General features: G+C 32.4%; 1 long non-coding RNA gene across 1 annotated transcript; it reads left to right on the top strand.

Moving 5' to 3' along the window:
• Positions 1–1,483: 1,483 nt before the first annotated feature.
• LOC134681955 (uncharacterized) lies at positions 1,484–6,403 on the top strand. The gene is made up of 3 exons (XR_010100729.1): positions 1,484–1,546; positions 3,705–3,779; positions 5,756–6,403. It is a non-coding gene; the product is annotated as an uncharacterized LOC134681955 (long non-coding RNA).
• Positions 6,404–27,568: the final 21,165 nt, after the last annotated feature.

Below are 27,568 nucleotides of genomic sequence, written 5' to 3'. Positions count from 1 at the left end.
AAATTCATGTATTTAGTTTAAATGTTTAATGTTATATTTGTAATTTTTATCAGATGTTGTCAAATATGTTCACGTTTTTTCTATCATATTCATGTGTTATGGTAAAGAAAATTAATCACCGCCTTCATTTATTTCATTTTATTTTGTTCAACGTAATTTTTACGATGTTTTACGTTTGAAGTAAGATTCTAAACTACCTTAGTTTGCTATTAATAAGTATTGAAATGTGCATTGATATTAAATGTAATATCAGTATTTAGTTCAAATATTATCTTAACTCGATCCTTATTCTATCTTACTCATTCAAATGTGACGTCATTTTTCATTTTTTGATGATCTGTTTTACAAATTCAAATGTGACGTCATTTTTTTGTCATTGTTTACAATTTCAAATATGACTTCACTTGGCGTTCAGATTTTAACTTATTGGAATGTGTTGCATTTCGTCGGTTTATGTATTGTATTTTGGTTGTTTTCTGTAATAAGTTAATACTTCAGTTTTATCATATATCTTTTGTATAGTCATTTAATAAAATTTACTGTTTGCAAAAGTATAAATTATTCTAATTAATAGGGATCCTAACAGAAAACACAGGCCGTTTTTGGCACAACTTTTTTGAACTTTTGGTCCTCGATGCTGTTCAACTTTGTACTTGTTTTGGCTTTCAAACTTTTGTATCTATGCGTCACTAGTAAGTCTTGTGTAAACAAAATGCGCTTCTGGCGTATTAAAATTTTAAACTTGTTGCCTTTTGTTAGCTATTATTCGTGTTGTTTGTTTGTCAATTATGTTCTCCTATTTATTTATATTGTAGTCCTGTAATGTAATGTTGTCATTTTAATGTTACATTTCACATGGTCATAAAAGAGGGAGTTTTGGCATGCCACAAGACCAGGTTCAACCTGCCATTTTGTCTTTAAAAATGTCCTGTACCAAGTCAGAAATATGGCCATTGTTATATTATAGTTCGTTTCTGTGTGCGTTAATTACGTTGTAATTCTGTTGTGTCGTTTGTTTTCTCTTATTTTTTTAATGTACATTAACATTACTATAAAACGTGTCACGGTACTTATCTATCCCAAATTCATGTATTTCGTTTTTATGTTATATTTGTTGTTCTCATAGGATATTGTCTGGTGCCCTAGTCCGTTTCTGTGTGTGTTGGATTTTAATGTTGTGTCCGAGTTCTCCTTTTGTATTTGATGCGTTTCCCTTCAGCTTTAGTTTGATGCCCGATTTTGTTTTTTGTCCATGGATTTATGAGTTTTGAAGAGCGGTATGCCTTTATTTACTAATTTTGACACTTTACCATCACTAACGAGTCGATTTTGATACAACTTTAACATAAGGTACACAGAAATCAGTGCACAGAAAACATGCACGTAAAATCTAACCGAAGGTAACGTTTACAAAAATACTATACATTTTGAAAATAATCTGTTCATACAACGTTTATATCAGTTTATATGATGTTAATTTCAGAAAAGAACGAAGAAATTAGAACAAATAATAGGGAATTAGAAGAATCTGTGAATCGATTGAAAGGTATGTTTTTAGTCTAGAATTTTATGTATCGTATCAGCGAAGGCCGGTATATTTCAGTTATGCGTTTGAAGATGATATTTATAAAAAAAGGAAGTTAATAGGGTGTTTTTATTGATGAGACAGAAACTCAACGAGAGCCGTAAATTTTATATAGGATATTTAGGGGTAAACGTCATCTTTCTAAGCCGAAGACTTTTTTTTATTGTAAGAGTTATCTCCCCCAAAAAAATGTTTTCTTGTTTGTCTCTAGTTTGTAGTTGTATTTTCTGTATGATACTTTTAAAGATATATTTATACATATAAATAGTGCCAAATGTTTGCTTTGTTGTGATAAAGACATAATACATTTTGACTAAAACGATCCAATTACATCTGATCAAATTGTTTGCCCCTGAAATGATTTTTTTTTAAGTGAATTCATAGATCAATGATAATAGTTACCAAAGGTACCAATGCTTATAATTTGATACGCTAAACGCGCGATTTGACTACACCAGACTCGTCGAAAATTTGGCTGTTATTTGAGACCGAAGGGAACGTTTAATTTCCAAACAGGGAGTAGCTAATTATCTTTCTTTAAACAGGCATAAGTATACACAAACATTTTCTTTCTTTAATCAGTGTAACAACAGCTTTATTTTTAGATCGGATGTGACATTCTTTTAATCGGCATTTGAAAATTACCTGCCTTGCTATTGGGATATAGAAACAACTCCGAAAGTACGGTGTCCAGTGCGCTAAACCATTCGGCAATATACACTGCACTAATAAACATATATATAATATACATACAACTCGTCAAAACATCAGTCCAACACTGTCATATCTGTAAATTGCTTTCGCCAATTTGTTGTTCTTCCCTCGCCGGGATTCGAACCCATGCTACTGAGATCTAACATTGTTGGGTTGATGTTTAGATGAGTTGTATATACAGAATGTACACAGCAAAGTATCACCATCACTGCTGGTGGTCCGATGGATACATCTGTTGTTAAGTTGTTACTGGTTCAGACGTACTTATACGACTATGAATATCAATTTGAAATAAGGTATTTGTGCTAAGTTCGGTGTGAGCCAATACTTCGTCTTGAAGGCCGTACATTGACCTATAATGGTTTACTTTTATAAATTGTTATTTGGATGTAGAGTTTTCTTAGTTGATTAAACGAGTAAAATAGTAATTAAGACAGTTTCCAAAATGTCTTTTTAGCTCACCTGGCCCAACTGGGCCAGGTCAGCTTTTCTAAACACTTTGCGTCCGTCGTCCGTCGTCGTCCATCGTCAATAACTTTTATAAAAATGTTCTCCTCTGAAACTACTGGGTCAAATATAACCAAACTTCGCCACAATCATTATTAAGGACATCTAGTTTAAAATTGTGTTCGGTGACCCGGCACACAAACCAACATGGCCGCCAGGGCTAAACATAGAACATATGGGTAAAATCTGGATTTTAGATTATATCTAACGGGGTTAAATTGTTTATTAGGTCAAGATCTGTCCGTCTTGTTGGGTTGCTGCCCCTGAATTGGTTATTTTATGGAAATTTTACCGTTTTGTGTGGCTATTGTCCTTTTTATTTATTAACATAAACTTTATGGTCGATTGACCCCTTAAGGGATGATTGCCCTTTACAGTCAGTTTTTTACAATTTTTTTACAATTTTTGTAATCTTTTACAAAAATTTTCTCCTCTGAAACTATTAAGACCCAAATCGCGAACCAAGATGGCTACCATCTGCGTCCTTTATTTAATATGCACATAAACTAATGAGATTTACACAGGTTCTTTAGAGTCTCTCATTTTAAAGAACGGACTGTGCACAAGATTATTAATGTTCATACTTCTTAGAACAATACTTGTCTTTCAAATTTTCAGATCAACCAAAATCTACGATCTATCTCTTAAAACGGGAAAAGGGGCGTGGCTTAGTCTCTAGATAAAAAGGGATATACTTCTTAAGGAATTAAGTATTTAAATAACTGATGCATCGTTCAATTGGAGTAACTGATTTTAAAACGCATGTTTGCTATCAAAAAAATACTTATCGATAATTGTCATTATACATTTTTAAGTTTAAATGGTGTTATTGTCCACAGTGTAATAATAGCTTATATACATAACTACATGGCATATTCAATTGGGTTTTTTTTTTCAGACCAGAAAGATTTATTAGATAAGGGGACTGTCGAATGCTTAAATGACGAAGTAAGCTTTCCAAAATGGAAATTAGGTATGCTTTCTTTAGTAAACTTCCTACAGTTTTTTTTTTCATTTTTCAACTCTTAGAGATAATAATTAGTAAAAACAATCAAAGACTTTAAAAATACAACAAATGAAATGTTTAATATTGCCATTTTACACTTTGAACCTGTAAGGCATATATAAATAGCCTCCAAACTGTAAGAACAAAAGTTGTTTTTGTCAAGTCCTATATATGGTACCAGGTTTTATTATATTCTAATGATATCTTATTCTCCAAGATAAACAAGGGAACTGTTTTATTTAATTGTTTTTTTAGGTTTCAGTTTTGATAACTGTACTTCTTTTAACACCACTAAAATTGTCAAATATCATAACAATAATTTTAAGTATAATATGCAGAAAAGTGTAATGTTCATATTTGGGGATAGGCAATGTTTCCACGATGTCAAATATATATATATAAAAGAAGATGTGGTATGATTAACAATGATACAACTGTTCACAAGAAACCGAAATGACAGACTTTAACAACTATAGGTCAACGTACGGCCTTCAACAATGAGCAAAGCCCATACCGCATTTTCAATTTGTCCGATGGGCGAACAAGATGTGAGATCTAACATTGTTTTGTTCAATTACATAATTATTTAGTTCAGAATCAATAAGAATAGCCAATAACTACTCCTTTCGGTCTTCTTATTCCGCGCACCAGTACAGTCCTTGTCATGTTAATGATTACTGAAAAATTAGCTATGATTTTGTATTAAGTCGTTTTCTTAGTCAATTGCATTTTAACTTTTGGAAAACAATTGGCTAATAACGCCATCTTTTAACGAAAGCAACCAAAAACTAGCAAAATCATGCTATTCTCACAACATTTTAACAATTTTTTCAAACATTCGGACTCGATTTAACAGAGTATTTATGTGTGTTAAGATTCAAAAGTTTCAATATAAACCAATTATTTGTCGAAAAAAAAAGACAAAGCCGTAACCGAGAGAAAACAATCTAAAACATTTACAATCCCACAAACAATTGAACAAAATACAGTAAACATGCTGAAGATATAGCCTTTGAAACCTTATCCAATCAGGGATGAATCAATGTATCCTGGTTGATCTAAAAACAACAACATTAGTTTAACTCAATTATTTAATAGCAGATATTTGATGTCCTTCTTTTTAATTATATTTATACAACCGATCAATGCGGCGGCAAAAAATAAATTGTAACATATCTGTTTATCAAATTAGTTAACATAATGTTTATTACTAATACATTTACAAGCCGTGCTCACCACGCAACAAAAACTTATTTAACCAGTTGTAAAAGAATACTTTTGAACTAAGTGGGGAAACAATCTAAAGAGCGAGATTCACGCCTATATGTCTTAAAATTAACAAAAGATACAAAAAATACATTTTCAAAGACTTCTAAGTAACAAAACAAACATCGTTACAAAGTTTGGTTCAAAAAGAGCTCTGAATGCTTGATAGAACAGAGAGGGACAACAGAGAATATGCCAAACAGACAACAACCCAACCAATAAGAAAATACCAAGCAAAAGAAAACCAATGGATCTTCAACGCAGCGAGAAAATATACAATGTAGCACCAAAGGGCGGCTTCAGCTGACCCAGAAACAATAATGTACAAAATGTTCGAAGACACTTGTTAAAAACTTAAAAAGAAGTTGATTAAATATCAATTTGAATTATGCACTTTGGATACGGCGTTACAATTGGATATTTACACATCAAGACGTGCATATACAGCATAAAAAAGCTAGAAATAACAAATTTCTTTGGAGCATCAAATATCTGCTTCCAAAAGCATATATGCTACTTTTGTCAATTTCGTTAGTATTTTGTATTAAAGCATTGCGCATGCATAACGATTTTATCAGTTATTACAAATCTGTACGACACAATATGAACACATTTCGATATTTAGATTTGAACGTATATGAAGAACAATTAAGTGATGAACTATGTTTTTTCTGTAGTTATGTTCGAAGAAATTAATGGATATGAATATAATGAAATGGAACACAGCTCTGATTTTGGAGAAGAGAAGAAAAGAAAGACTAAGTGAGAAAACGATAAAGAACATAAATCCGGTAGTGCGCGTAGGTGTAAAATTTACTTTTTGTGTCATATCTGAATATGTTGAACGTATGGAGTAGATGACAGTGGTATTTTTCATTATATATATTGTTTTAGATCGTATAGCAACATGTATATACATATTATAAAAAAGGCCATTGCGACACAAACATGTCGGAATACTGCCACATTTCATTGTTAAAAAAGTATTGTAATCGTATTAGTGTATTTGCATTTGAAAGAAATGTTATTTATTGCAAGACAGTTATTATATAGGCAACTATTCACCGACAGTGTGCTACTTTTTTAATTTCTTTTATCTTTAATCGCAATGACATTGCCAGTCAAATTTGATTTCATTAAAGGCGATAATGTTTGTGAAGACAGCTTCTTATCCTTTAATTGAGAACGTAAATATTTATATACTAAACAGCATCATTCAGATCTCACATGCTGTTGCATGCATATAAGAATTCAGTACAAATACTTCTACAATGCATACCTATTTTTAAATTGTATGATATCATCATATGTTTTTATTAAATGATCTAAAAAAATGAAATTATTACTAGTTTGCAACTTTATATTTCACACAATGACTCTTGTCATATGTGTCCCATAACTTACAGATTTATTATAAAGACAAAAGAAAAAATGAAACCAAGTATAACTAGTAGCGAAAAATTCAGTTTAAATATGTTTTTCCAAATCCAATAACATATTAGTAAATGGAGTGTTATTGTTTGTTATGCATTGATTAAATGCGACCTTCCTTAGGATGTTAGATTTATTTATCTTAAACCTTTCATGACAATACGCTCTTTAATTTTTGTTCATGTAATGCATTCTTTGTTAACAGTTAAAACGACATTGATGTTATACTCCTCCAATTTTTGTTTTCTCAAATTTTGAATCAAACTGAATATCATAAATATTTAACAAGACACCAATATCTAATAGATATAAGAAGATGATGAGGTATGAGTGGCAATGCATCAACTCTCCATCCAAGTCACAATTTATCAATGTCAATCCATATCAGTCAAAGAACGGCCTTCAACACGGAGCATTGGCTCACACCGATCAGAAAGTTACAAAGGGCACCAAAATGGCAAGTGTTAACCCATTTAGACAGTAAAATCTGTATAAAAATTACGTACTCGAATATGATTATTTAACATATCGCATTTGAATACACCTTTTGTCTCCCTAAGTAAAAAAGTCGTGATAAAAATACTTATTTGAACCAAATAATAGTGTAAATAAAAAAAAATACATGTTCTTTAATGTGTCCTTACTATTCTAAGGTACAAATTGTTTAACCTCAATAGAATCAGCTGTAAATTATTACTCTAGATCTCCACCGTAGCATATGCTTTTCTCATGGATCGATTTATTTTTTTAAAAAGCATGTTGTTAAGACGATCATGCACATGTAACAATTAACGATTCCTAATGCAACTAAACCTTTATTTTAATGTACATTTTGGAGTTAAGTTATAGCTATAGCTTTAATCAAGCCTCTTTAAAAGAATTTCGTACATAACAAACATTTTAACAATGTTTTAACCAAGCTAAAATAGCCTTCTTGGTCCACACTATGACCCTTTATCCTATACTATTAAACCGGCAAAATAAACGTAATAAAAACAAGATTATTCTTTTTTTTATAAATTCATCAATATTCTACAAAAATAACAGCACTTTTTTTTATTTATATGATTATCCCTTTTAACATTCAATTAATCATGTTAATGACATGTTTAGTCAATTTTGATTCATGAATAACCTGGGTATTTGGTAATTATTTTCTCTGTTTGTGTTATCCAAATCTTTCCTTCTCTTCATAGAGATAGTGTTCCGAGTATCTTTCGATATTTTATTGACATTTCCATTTTTTATGCCCCACCTACGATAGTAGAGGGGCATTATGTTTTCTGGTCTAAGCGTCCGTTCGTTCGTCCGTTCTGTTCCGTTTTAGGTTAAAGTTTTTGGTCGTGGTAGTTTTTGAAGAATCTGAAGTCCAATCAACTTAAAACTTAGTATACATGTTCTATATGATATGATCTTTCTAATTTTAATGCTTAATTAGAGTTTTTAAACAAATGTCATGGTCCACTGAACATATCAAAATGATAGTGCGAGTGGAGCATCCGTGTACTAGGGACACATTATTGTTGGTAGTGCATTGGAAGTTTTTGCGAAATGCAATTTTAATAGGATTTAAAATCTAAAATTTAAATCAGTTATCGGTAGTGCTCATACCACTGTCCGTCGTTATACTACATCGTCAAGTAATAGTATTTGGTTTCTAGTTTGATTATCGATCTTTGCAAGTGATTGATTTACCCATAATCCTCCTTTTTGACGTCGACATTTAGGAAAAGCAGACGCATTTTTTAGCCATAGATTTATCTTCTAAAAAATCGGAACCAATCTGACACATAAGTTGTTAAAAACCTTATTTGTTTTAAAACTGTTTCAAATAATATTTATCAAGGATTTGATTGTCGTTTATTTTGACTCGATGGATATAATTGTCGAAGGATCATGGCAAATTATGATTTTTAGCAGACGGCATGGTCAGGTTTTGTCGTCATTCCGAGAAGAAAATAGATTACTTCTACATCGAAATATTTCTAAATTTTATTTCCGATATGCAATTTTGACAATTTGAATTTAGTTCAAATTTAGAGCAAACTTCTAAATCTAAATTTAGCATTATTTTGGGTGATTAGAGACGCACGTTAAAAGTTTAGATGGCTGGATTATTGAATACAAAATAAAATATTGTTTGCTTTACGATGGATGGGCCATTGGCATTGGCAAATCTTATCTTCATTTTTTTTTTGTTCTCGTGCTTTGAGACACGATCGGCCACAGCAGAATCAGCAAATGCGTTTAATTTTTTTTTGTTTCTTTTGCATTGTTTTAATTCTTATATGTTCATATACATATTTACATAATTTATCATAGCATGTCTTTTTCAGTTTAAAATGCTCAAGGTATCTGGTAGGAAGAGGCGACAATGTGTTCTACATAGGCTAAGAAAACTATTTTGCGTTCAAACATTGATGGACATTCGAGTGTTAACATATATTAGAGGGTCCAGTAGCAACAACTTTACACAGTTCAGAGGTTATGTCTATGACTTACTATGGCTCCGGTATTCACGACCGCTACTTCTAGTTCTGATGATGATAATCAGGTAATTTTCCAGTTTTTCAAAATTCATCTCCGTGTAGTATTAAGGACAATGATGAGCTTGCAAGAAATGTCGATAAGTTTAAACATTTCAGGCGAATATGTTGATTTGGCCTTACCATTAGCTTATTCAGAGGCCTCTTCTGTGGATAATCAGAAAGTCGTTATTTCACAGGACTTGTGATACCCCCCCTAAAAAGGGGGGTCTTCCTTTATTTTTATATGTAAGAATGTGACACAGAAACAGGCCCCTTATTTTCATGTCTTGCTGATTAGAACAGGGTTGCTTTTCTTGCACTGCTGTCGGGAACAGGTTTAATTTTTAAACAATTGAATTAAAAAGAACAGATTGGATACTGGATATTGAAACACGTATGTTTTTTTGCTTACATTGATAAACTGTTTGGTGACAGGATTTATATTTCTGAACTAGTCTAGAAAATAAAGGTCTCTGGCCAGAATAAGGTATACATTTTACAAGCGTGTCTAGAACAGGGTATACATTTTCGCATTCTAAGCATGTCTAGAAGGTGATTTTTTTTTTCTACAATATTTCTGTTTAGAACAGGGTATGTTTTGCAATGTTTTCTGATTAGAATGGGTATGATTTAGAAAGTGCTGTCGGCACAGTTATACCTGAAAAGATAGTCAGTAACTCCCCTCCCTCGGAATACAACCAAGACAGCAACAAAACAGAAATTTACACAATAGGTACATTGGGTAACTGGACAGATGTGTTTTTTTAGTCTATATTAGTATATTTTGTACTACTGATCACTCGACTGTTTTTCAAGATTTACTCAAGTACATACATAGTATATGGCTAGGCGCTAAGTGGTGCGAACTAGGATGGAAGTCGTACGATGAAAAATTTCGTCTCAGAATGTCACAGGATCCAGCTGGTTCTTGGGCTGTTGTTGACCCTGACTTATGGCTACTCAATATGTATCCTCCGTCTAATATTGGAAATGGCAATAAGAATGGGGCGCTTAAAATGTTACGCATTCAATTACCAAGGTTCATGCGGGAATCATTCATGTGCTTATACTCATTCTTGTTTAAGTTGCTTTGAGGAACACCCACTTATGATTCAGTGCCCCATACAAGACTGTTTTCCTGGAGGCAGGCAGAAATGTAAGATTTAAGCAAACTAGGCCTCTGTTTAGACCGAGATTTAAGGCACGTGTAAGCAACTCGTTGATCCCGTCAATACGTACTCGTATACTGGACAAAATATGAAGAGAATTTTTAGCAAATGTTATTACAATTGATCTTAAAGAGATATCAAATTGAGAATTTCTGTTATGTTATTCTTATGTTTAATTTTGTATAGAAGTTTGATTGCATTGATTTCGAATCCAAACTGATGTATCATCTATTGGATAAAGGGTGGACTCCAATAAACACAACTGAATTTAAAAAAAAAAGATATATATATTAAAAGAATGTGAGGGGTTTACTTTTGGCTTAAGGTTATCATATGAAAAGCGGGGAATAAATAAGAAAAAAAATAAAATAAACTACCGCAAATAAATATAACGTAAATTCGTATTACTATCGTGTAAAATCAATCAAGAGCTATACTGGGATCAGATACTTTTAATCTTATTAAAATTTTTGTTAAAAGATAATTCTAACCTCTCAATTTAGCAACATTTTTTTTTTATTATTATGTATTAAGATTATATTAAAACCTAGCACTATATTTGATGATTAACAAGCAAATATCAAAGTTAGTAAGGATGTTGATTCGTCCTCTAGTATTAGTTATTAATGGTAATTAATTTCAGATTTGAGCGTTGTATATTCCAGGCTCAAGTAATGCAGCTGCAGATTCTCTGTCTCGTTTTCGAGTGATCCGATCCCGTACATTGGGACCGGAAGCATTTATCATACCACACATAACTTTCATATGGTCATTTCGAAACTGGAATAGACTTTCAAATACACAATTCGGTAGTAGATAGTACGAAAAGTTTACACGGGCTTTACATTTGTTAAACAGTTTCGGGAAAGATTTCGGTCTTGCCAATGTATGGCTTATGTCCTTGCAGGGCATAGTGCTTTTACTGCATATATTTTAAATTAGCCTAGGATTTGCTAATTCAACAATACGTACACATCGATCAGCTTGATCTGGCTTAAGCATTTACAATAAGCTAAATGTTTATGAAGACTTTACTTAAAATTTACAGTAAGCGTTGGTTTTGAGCGTTCAGGGTTGCTTCAGATGGACAGTAGGTTGACTTTTTAAGAGAGATATTGCATCGTAATTTGTCAATATTATCAGGTATATGAAGTTCTGCATTCAAAGCTATGATATTCCAGGCTGGTTTTCCTTGGCTTTTCGTGGTCTTTTTATGTATGGTTGGGGAGTTGACAGTTCAAAATATGAGCAATACATGGTCTACAAATCATGCTTTAAACAAGACTGCTGTCAAAATTTACAAGAAATATGTAGAAACTCATTTGGTTTCATCTAAGACCGATCAGTTTGGTAGAGGGTTAACTATAGAATAGAGTATTTTAATATTAAAGTGCAACCTGAATTATAACAAACAATTACATTTATATATACAAGTAATTTTCAGCCAGCCTATGATGCACTGTACATTGTGTATCATTATTGAAAGTTAAACAAATAAATATAGTTCAAATTTACACGCAAATTATATCAAGGCACGTTATCAGTTTATCACAGATTGTCTGATGGTAAAACAGTTTCATATAATATACAACTATACACATTCTTCCTGAGCAATTAGACAAATGTGTTTGTCCAGTGGCTTTTAATGCTTTGCTATTTGCCAGATAGACTTGTAGTAGGTTGACCGCTATTTTGTCTTTTGATGGTTAGCTAGTTTGACTAAATACCAATTTTCTACAATAATCAAAATATGATCTCTACATGTTTTAGGTACTAGTATTAAACCTCGTTGTTCGTCGAACTCATTCAACATAGGTATGGACCTATAATGGTTACTTCTATAAATTGTGACTTGGATGGATATTTGTCTCATTGGCACTCATACCACATCTTCATATATCTATATATTGAGAGAACTTGTGTTGTGATGGATTATCCAATAAAATATTTAGGTCGTTTGAAAGCGGGTGCATATATGCGTTACATATACGAATTCCCAGTTAATTGTGTGTATGTTGCCGATTCTCCTATAAGGGTTTGGATTGTTAGGTCGTCAATTATTAAGAATGTGATTTTGGAAGCAAGACGACGACCGGGAGGAGGTAATTTGGCTTTCAAAAGGTCGGAAGTGAAAATTTGATGGTAGGTTTGTTTTTACCGATGGCTTAACTATCTGTAAGATGGGAAGATCCTCACAGCTATATTACAGTGCACATTGGGAAATGATATATTTAAAATATCAAACTAGGTTACTTTCATCATTAGCTAGTTCAATTGATATCAAGGTTATATATTGATTTGCCTGTTACAACTTGATTTGGTCTCGAGTTTTATTGCCAAGACTGCAATGACGGTCTTCAAACATTGCATTAGATATATATAGATTAGACAGTTGGTTTTCCCGTTTGAATGGTTTTGCACTTGTAATTTTGGGGCAATTTATAGCTTGTTGTTCGGTATGAGCCAAGGCTCCGTGTTGAAGGCCTACATTGACCTATATTGGTTTATATTTTTTTTAAATTGTTATTCGGATGGAGAGTTGTCACATTGGCACTCGCCCCACATCTTCCTATATCTATTTGACAGTTTTTAGTTGTCTATATATGTTCTTAGTGAACAGTTAAACGAAACATCGACATTATTGGGCTGTTTTATAAATAATACAAACAGTTGCTTGTTAATTTACAATTTATATCATATAATGGCATATTCATTTATCAGAAAATTATTTTAATCAAATTTTGCTTGAAATGGCACAGCTATGCGCAGCTCCCCCCAATTTTATTGGCGGTTGACGGTTCTGTGAAAATTTTAACTAAAGGCTAAAATTGTCGCAGCACCGCCAATTTGGCAGATTTCGCTGCGCTTAGATAACATATTTGCAGTTTACAGACTTATTGTAATCGTATGATAGCATTAGCCTCTGATTTCCAGGGTTAATAGCTTATCTTGAACTTCCCCTTTTCATATATGGTCTGCCACCTCAAACATATTCGGCGATCATCATATAACATTTTCAAAGACACATATGCATTTTTATCAGTTAATTTTAGTTCATATATCTACATGTATCACAAATTGCATTTCATATAATAGTACATATATCATATCACAAATTGCATTTCATATAACAGTACATATATCATATCTGTTAATAAATGCTGTGGCCATTTCCTGCCAATACCAATCTTGTTATTTTTTATGAGCATCTAAGATAATAGGATTTAAAATCTAAAATTTAAATCAGTTATCGGTAGTGCTCATACCACTGTCCGTCGTTATACTACATCGTCAAGTAATAGTATTTGGTTTCTAGTTTGATTATCGATCTTTGCAAGTGATTGATTTACCCATAATCCTCCTCTTTGACGTCGACATTTAGGAAAAGCAGACGCATTTTTTAGCCATAGATTTATCTTCTAAAACCCGCCCACCCTCCCTTAAATTTATTAGTAGAATGCAATTCCTACGGAAGATACTGCTGTTTGGTTTTGTTTGTTTATTTCAGAATTGTATTGTCTAGACTACATCAATTAAATCATCACTCTATGTGGAAAGATGTACAAAAGTTCTAATGACGAGACGGTCATTCAAAAAAAACAGATTAATCCTGGACGAGGAGTGGACGTGCATGCATATAGAAATTGAATGGATAACTTGGAAAGAAATTTATTAGTTTGTTGTTGTTTTTTTTCTGATTTTTATTAAACTTTGCGTTGGTAGCGATAACTTCTGATATCCAGGGTTAGTCGCTTGATTTATGGCAGATTTCGCTGCGCTTAGATAACATATTTGCAGTTTACAGACTTATTGTAATCGTATGATAGCATTAGCCTCTGATTTCCAGGGTTAATAGCTTATCTTGAACTTCCCCTTTTCATATATGGTCTGCCACCTCAAACATATTCGGCGATCATCATATAACATTTTCAAAGACACATATGCATTTTTATCAGTTAATTTTAGTTCATATATCTACATGTATCACAAATTGCATTTCATATAATAGTACATATATCATATCACAAATTGCATTTCATATAACAGTACATATATCATATCTGTTAATAAATGCTGTGGCCATTTCCTGCCAATACCAATCTTGTTATTTTTTATGAGCATCTAAGATAATGCATGTCTCCAAGTATTCCGATAATACAAATAACTTTGCCTCTATTATGCTAGCTATTGCTTGTTCAGATGTCATAGAATCAGCCATTTCTGTGGAATATTCTGTCCATGATGCATCAATTCTTGTAAAAGTTTTTTTGGTTTGATGTTCGTGTGCTTTTAGCAAAATAAAATGAGCTTTTGTTTCTGAAACAAATGTAAGAAGAAATTGAACTTTCAATTGTTCTTGAATGATTGTGAGGTATTTTCTTTTGTAATGTAAAATACATGTTCAAATAGACGTATAATGTATTGAAAATGTGCATTAACACACGAAAAACTGTTAAAATATGATAAAAATCAACAAATTGGCTTTTTAGGAGATGACCTTGACTTTTGACCTTGTGACCTTAGTGAAAATCATCAGTCCACAATGTCATTGCAAAACATTCCTTGGGTCTAGGACCTTTGTTTCCAGAATTAAAGCTATTTTTACCTTTTCAGAACCGTTAAGGGGGGTTATGCCTCTTAAGAATTCGTCAAATCGCTTTGGTCAAAATGTTAAAAAGTTGTGCCTCATTCACCTAAACTTTTTTTACCGTTTACTATTTCTGTAAGTTTAACAGCTTTTGAGATATCGACCAAAAAGTTGAAAGTTCAAAGGTCAAGGTCAATCTTGAAAGCCTTTAAAACTAACTAAAAAATCCTTTAGATAAGGTCAAAAACTTATAATTCGCTATCTGGAACATGACCTTGATCTCTGACCTTTTGACCTTTGTCAAGGTTAATTTTTATAGGGGCATACCCATACCAATGAGTCGTTGAATCTTTTCGATCCAAATGTAATGAAGAACCGGCTTTCCGTCCTGAAAAAATTTCACCCTTCGTTTTTTTTCTTCCTATTACGGTTACGGTGTTGGAACGATAACAATGTTTGGGGTTTCGAAAGGAATACTCCGAACCGACAAATTTTTTCAACTCAAAAGGTGAGTTCCAAATAGGTATTCATGACACCGATACAAAGTGTGAACATGAAAGCAACACGTCTTACGGGTTAAGGCTGCTAACTTCGTCAAAGTTTGGCGTAAAAAGAATAATAGTAATAATTAAAAACCAATTGTTCAGAGAACAATTGAAGGTCTTTCCACCAGTAAGGATCTATTTTGATATGAAAATATTGAAATTGGGTTTTAAATATCAATTTCAGCGTCAAATGACAGCTTAATGTACGCTGATTCCAAAAATATAAGGTTTCTATACAAAAAGATAAAATTAAAACTGAGGGAGATAATTTTCTACTTCCGGTTCAACAGATGTTACTTCCATCATTGTTCTATAGTTAACTAGACGCCGATTCCAAAAATATATGGTTTTACATACTTTAACAATAATTCATTACAAAAAATAGCTACTTCCGGTTTACAAAAGGTCACCTCCGGTTAGCTTTTGCAAGGTCATATTGCTTGCAACCTAATGCAGAATGTCCCATAGCTTTATCATGAATACATATGAGGTTAAAGCAAAGGTCAAAATTTAGAATGTTAAATTAACATATAACCTTGAGCTCAATTTCAAAGACATAAACCAAAAACCTCATATCAAAAGACTCTAAGTCTCTACTTTATATTGTTAATCAGTTATATTACCAGACGACTGACATAAGACATCAAAGGTTTACGTACCCTTTTAACTGAAATGTATGTGTTACGACATCTCGCAACTTACAATTGTGTGAAAATATTTTTAAAGATTTCTGAAAATGAGAGACAACAAGCCAAAATCTTGACATTGACCTTTGACCTTGACCTCATTTGCTCTTTTTTTAACCAAGGACCTCAAATAAAAAAAAAACCTAGGCCTATATCACTTATAGTTTTCAAGTTAGAAATACATTTCAATGATGTCAAATAAAAAAGGGGAAATAACTCTCCGGATAGCTTCGGTAAAAATTGATCTCACATCCTGACGATATAACGAGCAATTTGGCAAAATAAACTTGACGGTTTCCTATAAGGTTGCGAATATTAAGCGAGAACAAGGAAAACAGTGTTCGGGGAGATAACTTTTATATGGGAAAGTGTTCGGTTAAGCAGGGTCAGTTTCAAAATCGTAAAAACTGTTCGATATCATATTTCAAATATCTAAGCGACATCTTGCGAAACATCGGTTACTTGGAGGGATCTAAACAACTACTATTATGTGTGCCTCACAAACCACGCAAATCCGAACTCAATCAAACGATCACAGTTGTAATTAAATAAATGTGAACGTGTTAATGAAGACTTTTAACAAAACGTGAACCAATTTACACAACTTGACGAATATACATATATGAAAGGCAAGTAATTAAGGTGTCTAATTACGATTTACAAAATATTAACATGATAAGATTAATTGTTTTAATGCTTTGTTAAAATCTGGTAACAGTTTTGATACATGCACCTATTCTGATCTCGGACTCAGGCTTTTCTTAAACCGAGTATTACTGTGCGTATTGTTCTGTGTTTGTTTTTCTATATTGAGTAGAGGTTGAGATCTCAAAAAACATGTTTAACTCCGCAGCATGCTTGCATCTGTTCCAAGTCAGGATGCTATTACATTTGTTAATCTTGTATGATTTTTTATTTTAGTTTCTTGGGTATAATTAGGAGTTTAGTATGACGCATATTATCATTGAACTAGTATACGTATTTTTTAGGGGCCAGTTGATAGAATCCTCTGTGTGCGGGAGTTTCTCGCTGCGTTGAAGATCAATTGGTGGCCTTCGGCTGTTGTCTTCTCTATGTTCGGGGTTTTGTCTTGTTGACACATTTCCCATTTCCATTCTCAATTTTAACAAACTTTGTTTAATATTCCTATCACTTCTATTAAACGTGATCTTATCAAAATCGGTTTGAAACTATAGTTATAAGTGTGTGCCGTGTAAATATGAATACAGAACTGAACGAGCGATGACCTCTCTCAAGAAAGATGCTTCAAAAAAGGATATGACAAAACATATATCATAATACACAACTATCAGTAACCGTCCAGATGTATAAATATATGAAATTAGACAAACCAATTAGAATTTGGCGCTACGGCCAGTATAGAACTTACAAATAAAAAAAATACTTTGATAATCAATAATAAATAAGTTAGATAAATATAAAAAAAAGACATTAAATTCACATGATTCAAGCATTTATGAAAGCATTTGCACTGACGACAGAGTACAGAAAAACTATTGTGGCTTCAAATAACCTTGACCTTGTTTTTAATAACAGTTGAAAAGAAAGTTGACTGCAATTTAACAGGTTATACTCGGGACTGCTTGACGCTCTCTTAATGCTGTATTTATTCTGAAATAATATATACTGGTCTCATTCGCATTGAGTCCTGAATATGACTTTTATCTTTAAATAGTACTCTTTGTAAACCTTAGTTTGCTATTACCATACATTAAGGTTACCCGTTCTTTTAAGGTCAAGTATTTAAATTTTAACTGATTATATTAAATAAATGTCACAATAACTTTTTAACTTTTAAATGATTCCTCCTTGACAAAATTTGTCAGTTTGTTTACACCTTCAAACCTATAATAAATTGACAATAATTCACACATACATCATCGTCGGTTAGATTTAAAGATGGGTCAAAGGACTGTATCATGATGAAATGGATATGCATTCCGAACAACTTATTACCTCGTTACATCGCAGCAATTGCTATCAGATATAATTAAATTTGCATGAACGATGTTGACAATCATCTTTACATGACAGGACATAAATTTGAATTCAAGATTTTCAACATAATCTCTGAATAATAAAAGTGGGTCCAAAGATACAAGTGGAACATTAAAAACCATCGAAAATAAACTGACAACGCCATGGCTTATTAGGAAAAAGACAAACAGGCAAATGATAAGACACAAGACACAACATAGAAAACTAATGGCTAAGCTACACGAACCACAACAAAAAAATATATGACCTAACAATTTTAACATTTTTATCGATGCGGAATAAATCATTTGCAGGTAATCTAGCTTCAATAATAATGGTATCCAAACGAATACCCAATGATTTATACCCAATAGTTGATACCAAAGTTAATGTTGTGGAATATCAATATTCAGTAGAGTCAAGCCTGAAACTAAGATTCCAATAATAACATCGGTATTAGTCGAAGGTCAGCTAATTGGTGCATATCTTCGAGCATGTTCAGTGCAAAAGATAAATTGTTAATTATTTTAAATGGTAGCCTCGTGCAAGCATAATGCATGTCTTCCCCAGTAAAATCTTACAACGGGATAAAGATGTACTAACCTAATAACATTCCTTTTACATGTAATATTATATAAAGTTGAGAATGGAAATGGGGAATGTGTCAAATATGTTTGTTTAACAATAGTTTGTGTCAGAACAGTTATCCTCAATGAGTTTGATAAATGGATTTATGTATGTGAAAGTGAATACGAGTATTTGTGTGTTAATGAAATCGTCGACACTGCAATTTGAATCGGTATTGGGGCGGTTAAAAATAAATTTTGTCAAACGTTTATGTCTCAAGAGGTTTTTTTTTTTATCAAATAAGAGCTATAAAATTATAATTTTGACAAAACATAACATGTTTTTGGTTATCCAGATACATCTTAATGCGTCAATCGATAAGTGTAGTAACTGTTTTACCTATAACCCACATTATATTCAGTGTGATGATTCAACCGAGAGACTTAGTTTCTCTGTGATTAGTTATTACAAAATAAAAACAAAGAAAACAAAAAAATCTTAAACTTTCAATATCATCTGCATGTTAAATCATTTTATATTTACGTATATTTTTCATAATTTCAATCCTATTTCATATTTCTAAATGTACACAGTAATACTATCAATGATACATTCGAAAGCGGATGTAAATATCAACGTTTTTTCGGAAATTAAAAAAGAATACAACTTGATGAAGTTATGTCCTGGAGTTGTTTTATACTTCGACATTTACAAGAAGGTAAGTAAAGCACGGTGTATACAATAACTTGTGACAGCTGTGTGCACTTGTTGTTTTGCTGTGTTCTTAACATTGTTGACGAAATTTAATATTTTCTAACCATTCTATACTTACATGTAACTTGTTTGATCCATTTCTTTGAAGTAGCTCTAGCAAAATTATTGATTTTATAAATGATGTTGCCTTGTAGTTAAACGATGGAGATTTCTTGTTTACTCTGAGGTTTTTGAAATTTTGTATGTACAAATAAAGAATATGTGGTATGGTCAATGAGACAACTATCCACCTGAACTGAATAAAGTGGATGCAAGCAATTTTAGGCAATTGTACGACTTTCAACAATGCGATAAACAAATACCATATCGTCGGCTTTAAAGAGGCACTAGCTACGAGCTATATATAAAATCTAGTATAATTTTTTTTTTGCTCAATTCATCAATTTAATGTAATGCAAATAGTGAAAGAATAATTCGCTTTCAAAAGCCAGTATGGGTCAAATTTGTCAAAATTGGTGAACAAAACATTGATTATGAATTATTCACTTGCAAGTGAACTTCTTTTCAATCCCTTAGCTTGAGATTGATAACACGTGAATTGAATGCGTAAAGTTATTTAAAGAAAAGAATGTTTACATTAAAAGTGAAACAAAGGTAAATCATTTGATCGACTGATTTGATCTACAAAAAAATCGAAAAACCATGATAAACATTTAATTTTCATCTATAATATGACATTACATAGACCTAGAATAATCCAACAGAACAAGTTGAATTATTCTATTTACATTAAGCCTTATATGGTCATCGGATGACTTATGAGGTCAACTCGATAATTAATTAGATGGCGTATAGACTAAATTACACACGAAACGAAGCTAAGTATTTTCATGCCGGTGTCCTATTCCATGTTTATTTCAGACTTAGGTAGTTTGGATAAATGTTTTGCATTGTTATAAATCAAATACGAGCATATGAAATGTTTCTATTGAAAAAACTGTCGGCCTTATTTATAAAATAACAAATAACGAAAAACTCATATGAGAGATACCGACGTCAGACGGGACCTAACTTTTGGCCAGTAGAAGACCAGACGATAACCTTAATCCGATCGCTGGAGTAAAATGTAATTACATTGTGATAGTTTAGTTATGCATGCAAACTTTCTAACTAATTATCTTTTAATTCATTCATCTTATAATAGGTGGTATTCATATTTAAGAAAAGATACTGTGTTGACCTCCATAAATCTCTACATTTGTTTGAGTATCAATTATAGTAATCTTTTTGATATAGTAAGTTATTAAATGTACCAGGATTATAATTTAGATCGCCAGACGCGCGTTTATAAACCTCTTCATCTTCTCTTATTCCAAACACTTTGGATTGATGAAGTTCGTCTACAGTATGCATAGACTATTGCAACAAGGAAACGTCAAATACATGTTAGCCTGGTATGATGTATTTCTTAAATAAAACATGTGTTGAATCCTCTTATTTTCATCCTAAACGTTGTTGTTGGCTACAACAGTGTATTTACTGTCTCAAAGTCACAGATGAAGTACCGTAACTAAGTTTCTAACGCCATGTTGACTTGCTGAAATGCAAGAATTTGACAGTGATGCAATAGAATAGAAAATAAACAATACATAGGCCAAACTCATAACAACATGTTAAGGTAACTAACAGATTTATTTTAAAAGACATAACTAAACATGTCTTTTCTTTTCTGTAGTTTGTTATAAGGATGGCTTCGCAGATCAGTGAAGAGGAATATAACTTCTTAAAAGTCGTTTTCCTACTCCTGCGTATCGCAACGTCTCTACTAGAGAATTCTCGATATCTGACTTTACTAACGTCATACATAAAGTATACGTAAGAAATCACAATTAAGACTATATTTGAGATTGAATTGTCTCCCTTTTTCCGAAATGCATTTAGCCAGAATTTCGCCTTTATCTTCATATTTTCCTTAATCTAATAAGATATTTGAATTAAGACAACATTAGAAGAAAACGTTTATTTTCAGTTAGGAAAAATTCAATCATGAATACATTGGACAATTAAATAATATTTTGTTGGTTGATACTGTACGTGTAAGTCTTTTTTGTTTGATAGAAACAAACCGATCAAAAAACAGATACAACCCAATGCCATTAATCGGCTGAATTCTGCTTTATGGTCTGGTGTGGTCTTTTTGAAATGTTTTCGTCTTTCATTTTTTTATACTTTGTCAACCCGGGCTTTAATATCTCAGATCGTTAATCTACATGTATATCATAGCTTAGACTATTTCTTACGAGTTATTTATTGTCTTTTTAGACTGATTTTTACCGACTGTTGTTGCATCGCTTTCTAAACTTATGAGAGAATTTTGAGTCGGTAAACATGTTTGTCCACCGCCATAACTTATGCTGGGTCACATGCTACTCGGTGCTTGACTTAGTTGCTGCTTATAATATTTGTGTTTGGTTTGCACATGTTTGCTTTCTCGTTTTAATTCCCTTTCCAAAAAAGAGATTTCGTCAGTGCACAAGTAGTGAATCTGTAACCTAACATGCACGTCTTAAACTTGAAAAAGCAGTTTTGATTTTTTTAGTATTTAGTGATTCTAGTAACTTAAAATTATTGGCCATTAAATCGCAAGAAAAATAATCGTAATTAATGGAAACAAAGGAAGGTATTAAGAGCTGATATCCAGTTTATAATTCAATAACTGGAGACACTGCTATACATCTGTTATACTTTGTTTTAAATGTCAAGGGTTAATAATTAAGTCAAAGCATATTATAATTACAATATTATAATTGAAATAAAAAATCTAAAAATACAAATATCATCTCACTTTGTTGACGATATCCACGATATTCACACCAAAAGTAATAGGTTGTATCTTTAGTTTAAAGTTGTGTTTGACGTCAAAGTTGTGTTTGGCGTATAGTTATCATAACTAGTATTTTGATGGTTTTTTTTCTACGAAAAAAACCCGTCAGATAGACCTTATAGTCAAGTCAGAATCACCACGTGGGAAATTATAAAAAAATCTAAAGATGAATATTTATGGTTGATACAAAACTTCACGCCAACATATACATGTGTCGTATATTTTATATCAAGATAGTTCTTGTTTGTTTATTGTCGTCAGTACATAATTAAGGCAATCTGAAATTGAGCCCTGGGTCTGGACAAAAGCTCATTACTGAAGGTCATACGGTAACTAATAATTGCTTAAAATCAACATACCCCCCCCCCCCTTTCCTTTGTAGTTAGCTATTTGATTGTTTATATTGTTAGATATCGACCATTCCTCTTTTGTGGTTAAACAAAGGATTTTTTTTAAAGTTTTATTCTTTATTGCTTCATATATACTTCATCAAATTGTCTGTACGAAATAAAATGCCCCTCCGCACCAAATTTTTAAACAAATAAAAAGATTGGCGTTCCTTCTATGATGTCAACATTAGAAAGAAAATTATGGAACATCTGAGTGGCAATCTCCTGGTTATATTGTACCAAACATCTCTTTAAACGAGTATCTACAGTAAGGTTGGACACATAAATAACGAAGGTTTTTTTTTGGGAAGAACTTCTTGCAAACACGTTTATGAAATATCGATTGAAACAAGTGTTGACACAGGCTAGCGTGGATTGTATCCAGCATATAAAGAATAACACGGTCAAACTCATAAGACCCAAACAAATTCGAACTTGATCTGGATTTAATCATGGACATTTGCCAGCCAGACAATACCACCAGAAAGACGGATATACAGACAGATAAGACCATTAGACCGACAAGACCATCAGAGAGACAGACCGTCATAAACTTTTGATCTGGTTAATCATATAATTTTATTGAAAAAACTTGAATATTATAATGTTTCAAATAGTACACAAGACTAGTTTAAGTCATACTTGTTTGAACGAAGCAAACAAGTTAAGGTCAATAACGTCATGTCTAATACTAAATGCATAAAAACTGGTGTACCACAAGGTTCTATCTTGGGCCCTCTGTTATTTATTTTATATATCAATGATTTACCACTCAATATAGAACATTCATTAATTGATTTATATGCAGATGATTCTACATTACATTGTAGAGGTAATGATGTAATTCAGTCAGCTTCTAACCTTCAAAATGATATTCATGTTATTGAAAACTGGTGTTTGCAAAATTGTATGAAATTAAATGCCAAAAAGTGTAAATCAATGATTATTGGTTCAAAACAAAGGCTTTGTTTAACTGGAAACAGTTTAGATATCAATATTTCAAATGAACAAATAGAAAATGTAGATTGTGAAAAACTACTTGGTTTATATATTGACAAAAACTTAAATTGGAATCAGCAAATAGATAAAATGTCAATTACTATATCAAATAGAATCAATTTATTACAAAAGATAAGAAAATATTTACCTTTGCATATACATATTATCTATTTTAATGCTTATATTCTGCCATTATTTGATTATTGTTGCAATATATGGGGAAGTTGTTGTGAAATTGGAATAAATAAACTTAATAAGTTACTAAAGAAATCTGCTAGGGTTATAGTAGAAGCTGGCATCATCATCCAGTTTATTGTTTAAAAGTTTACACTGGTTAAATATGGAAAAACGAATTCAATACCAAAAGGCAATACTTGTATTTAAATCAGTTAATGGCATGGTTCCTAACTATTTAGAAGGAAATTTTCATTTTACTGATAATCAAAACTATAACTTACGTTCAGCTGATGAAAAACTATTAAATCTTCCAAAACCAAAAACAAATTTTTTAAAGAAAACATTAACATATTCAGGTTCTCAAATATGGAACAGTTTACCAAATGAAATCAAAATGAGTGATACACTTGTATCTTTTAAAACAAAATGTTACAATTTTTTCATCAATTGTGCAAATTAATATGTCTTTTCATTATTATTTCAATACAATTGTTTATTGTGTATAATATAACTTTATAATACTGTTTGTACTTATAACTATGTTATTATTATTTTGATGACTCTCAGGAAGATTAGTTTTTAACTAATGGGATCATCCTCTTGAAATAAAGATTATTTATTTATTTATTTTTTTATTAAAAAAAACACCACCAGACAGACACACAAACAAGACCATCAAAGAGACACAGACAGACAGCCAGCCAGACAAGTAAACCCTTCAGACAGCCAGCCAGACCAGACCAACAGATAGACAGAAAAGACAGACAGACAGACAGACGGACAGACAGACAGACAGACAGACAAGCAGTAAGACAGACAGACAGGCAGACAGACAGACAGATATACAAGATCACCAGACAGACAGACATACAAGACCACCAGACAGACAAGACAACCAGACTACACCACCAATCAGACAGACAGACATCACCACCAGACAGGCACAGACAGACAGACATACAGACAGACAAACAGACAGACAGACAAGACCACCCGATAGATAGACAAACAAATATAATAAGTCTCATACAGCTCTACTGCACAGGTCAGGAACTTGTATAACCAGTGAACACTAGATAAGTAACGATCTATATCAATCAATAAATATGTTTTAGATAATTAAGCACAAGTCCCACACAAATCAATTGAGTTTAATTAACCTATTTGCGTCTTGGCTTTAAACGTCAAATATAAATATGTAACATAACGTTGCTATGAAATAAAGAGAATAGCAAAGGGTTCCCAAAAGGTACACGAAATACAGTGGAGAACGAATATCTACAGATAAGCCCTTTTCAAATGATTTTTACATTTCGTTCTTATATTGTACTATAACACCACTGTTCCATGTTAGGGGGAGGATTGGGACTCCGCTTACATGTTTAACCCCGTTTTACGTACATATGTGCCTGTACCCAAGTCTAGAACCTGTAAATCAGTGGTTGTCGTTTGGTGCCGTGTTACATATTTGTTTTTCGTTAATTTTTTTGTACAGTAATTAGGTTTATAATATGTTATTGTTAATCTTTAAAAAATGAGTCTATCACAATTATTGGTCTCTTCAAAACTGAGTCGATCCAGAGCTTTACATTTTGTGTAGAAAATGCATAATACTATATTGCAGATAAAAGGCCTAGACTACAATTCATTGACGGTTCATGTAATTGTTGTCGTATCTTTTATAGCTACGACTGAATTACGAACTTGACAGATAAGAATTAATTGGAAACTAGTGATACGAAGCAAGAATATAATTTGTTTTTAAACAACAATTTCCTGAAAGAAATAGTTTTCTGTGTCCTATATGACTTTTCGTTTTATTTATATCCCCCTTTTGACGCTTTTATAACCCCTTGTTGACACCATGTTAACGGATTTAATCTATGAGATTAAAACATTTGTTTCATCAAAGAGCTTAAAACATTTGTTTTATCATTAGATTTTTTTAGATAAGGTTGTACAAGTTCCGGTTAGATGAAATTTTAAAAAACAGGCAGGACAGAAATTTTGATTTAAAATATACAGGACATGAGTTTCGATTGAAAAAAAGGCAGGATGAGCAACTGGGCAAAAAAACCCAGGACCAAATAAAATAAAAATGCAGAACAGAAATTACAACTTTAAAAAAATGCAGGACACAATTTTTTTTTATCGTAGCCAGCCCACCCCGCCTCCCCTAAAATCAAATGGTAGCTTCCTGAAATATCAGATGTATGCCATTAAGTGATGTGAATATACCCCTTACATTGTGATGCGGCAACTGGTCTACCATGATAGGAATACTAACCGCATCATTTAATTTCAAAAGGTTTTTCAAAAATCATGCATTGAATTTGCGCTTCAGAATTGTGCGACATTTCGCGAAACTAAATTGAATCTGTAGGAAAAAAAGACTTCATCTTATCTGTGAGAAGATATATTTAAACTTCAATGTTGGATACGTTGTACAGTCGAGGTTAGTTTCTTTATCGTCCCTGGAGTACCGATTGGGAGTCCCAACATCTTTCCGCCTTTTTGGTTCTGAACTTCTCGGATGGGTAGATTTGTATAGAAATAGTTCTAGGCGTTTTTTTTTTTATCTTGGGTTACAATGCAAAATCACTGTCAGTTCCAGCTCAGGCCAACTCTTCACTAGAAGATGGAGTAAATTAAGGTAGTTCCGGAACAGAATCGGTCAATGTTGGGCGTTATAACGTTGCAACTACGAGACAGGGCTTTAAGGGTTGGGGTGCTTTCTATATGGTCCGCTTTCTCAAATTCATATATGGACTTGACTAGGATGTAAAATTGTCACATTGGCACTCACACCACATCTTTTTATTAATATTGATAGGTTAAAATTCTAATTTGGGTGCTTTCTGTGAGGTTTTCAAGTTGTGTTATTAAGTATTGGCCTAGTATAGTAGTGCTCATTTCACACTTTAAAGTATTGTCGCTGCTGCTGTTGCTTCATGATGAGTCATATGCAAGGTATTTCCATGTAATGCTTTTACTTCCTCTACAGCTCTTGTGCTCACTACCTTCTTGTGTGTGTTTTGCTGCTGCCGCTTCTTGAGGATGGAGTGTTGTTGTGGTTGCTGCTGCGTAAAATGCTCATATCAAGATTTTTTTAATAAACTGTTGTCAATGCTCCTGCAACTTTTGTCGTTCTCATTTCACTTCCTAAGTAGTTATGCTGCTGCTGTTGCTTGAGGGTAGAACGAACAGAGGGGATTTTTCTTTAAATTCATAAACATATAAATAAAGAAAAAAATCATGCAATGAGTTTGAATGTGATTTCCTTTATTTGATTCTTAAAAGCAGCAAATTAACAGCAACATCATAATTATCCATAAGCAACAGCAGAATACAATAAGCATCAGAGCAAGCTATAAAGGGCCCCACCATGACCATTGAATAACAATTCAAACAGGAAAACCAACGGTCTAATCTATTAACCAAAACGAGAAACATTTATCAAACATACCAACAAACGACAAGCACTGTTTCTGAATTAAATTCCTGACTTAGGAATATATGCAGCGGATTTGAACGTTTTAACAGGCGCCAACCTTCACCCTAAACCTGATACAGCAGTATATTAACATTAAAAACGGAAAAGACGCACTATAGGATATTAATTGAAAACTGCTTTGCTCAGACTATAAAATAAATGAATGTAATATGAAATCGTGTGTACCAATTTCCTCAAATTTACTTTACATATGTTGTAATGGCTCTTGCTCTTTCTGCATGAAGGAGAATAAACTTTCAGAGAGCAAAAAAAAAAATTGCAGCCATCAGCTACATTTCCTTTTATCTGTTTTGACTCCTTA

Source organism: Mytilus trossulus, chromosome 8, assembly GCF_036588685.1.
Source record: "Mytilus trossulus isolate FHL-02 chromosome 8, PNRI_Mtr1.1.1.hap1, whole genome shotgun sequence".
In the NCBI taxonomy this organism is placed as follows: Eukaryota; Metazoa; Mollusca; class Bivalvia; order Mytilida; family Mytilidae; genus Mytilus; species Mytilus trossulus.
The sequence above is the reverse complement of the archived record's forward strand: the minus strand, read 5'-3'. Positions and strand labels throughout refer to the sequence as shown.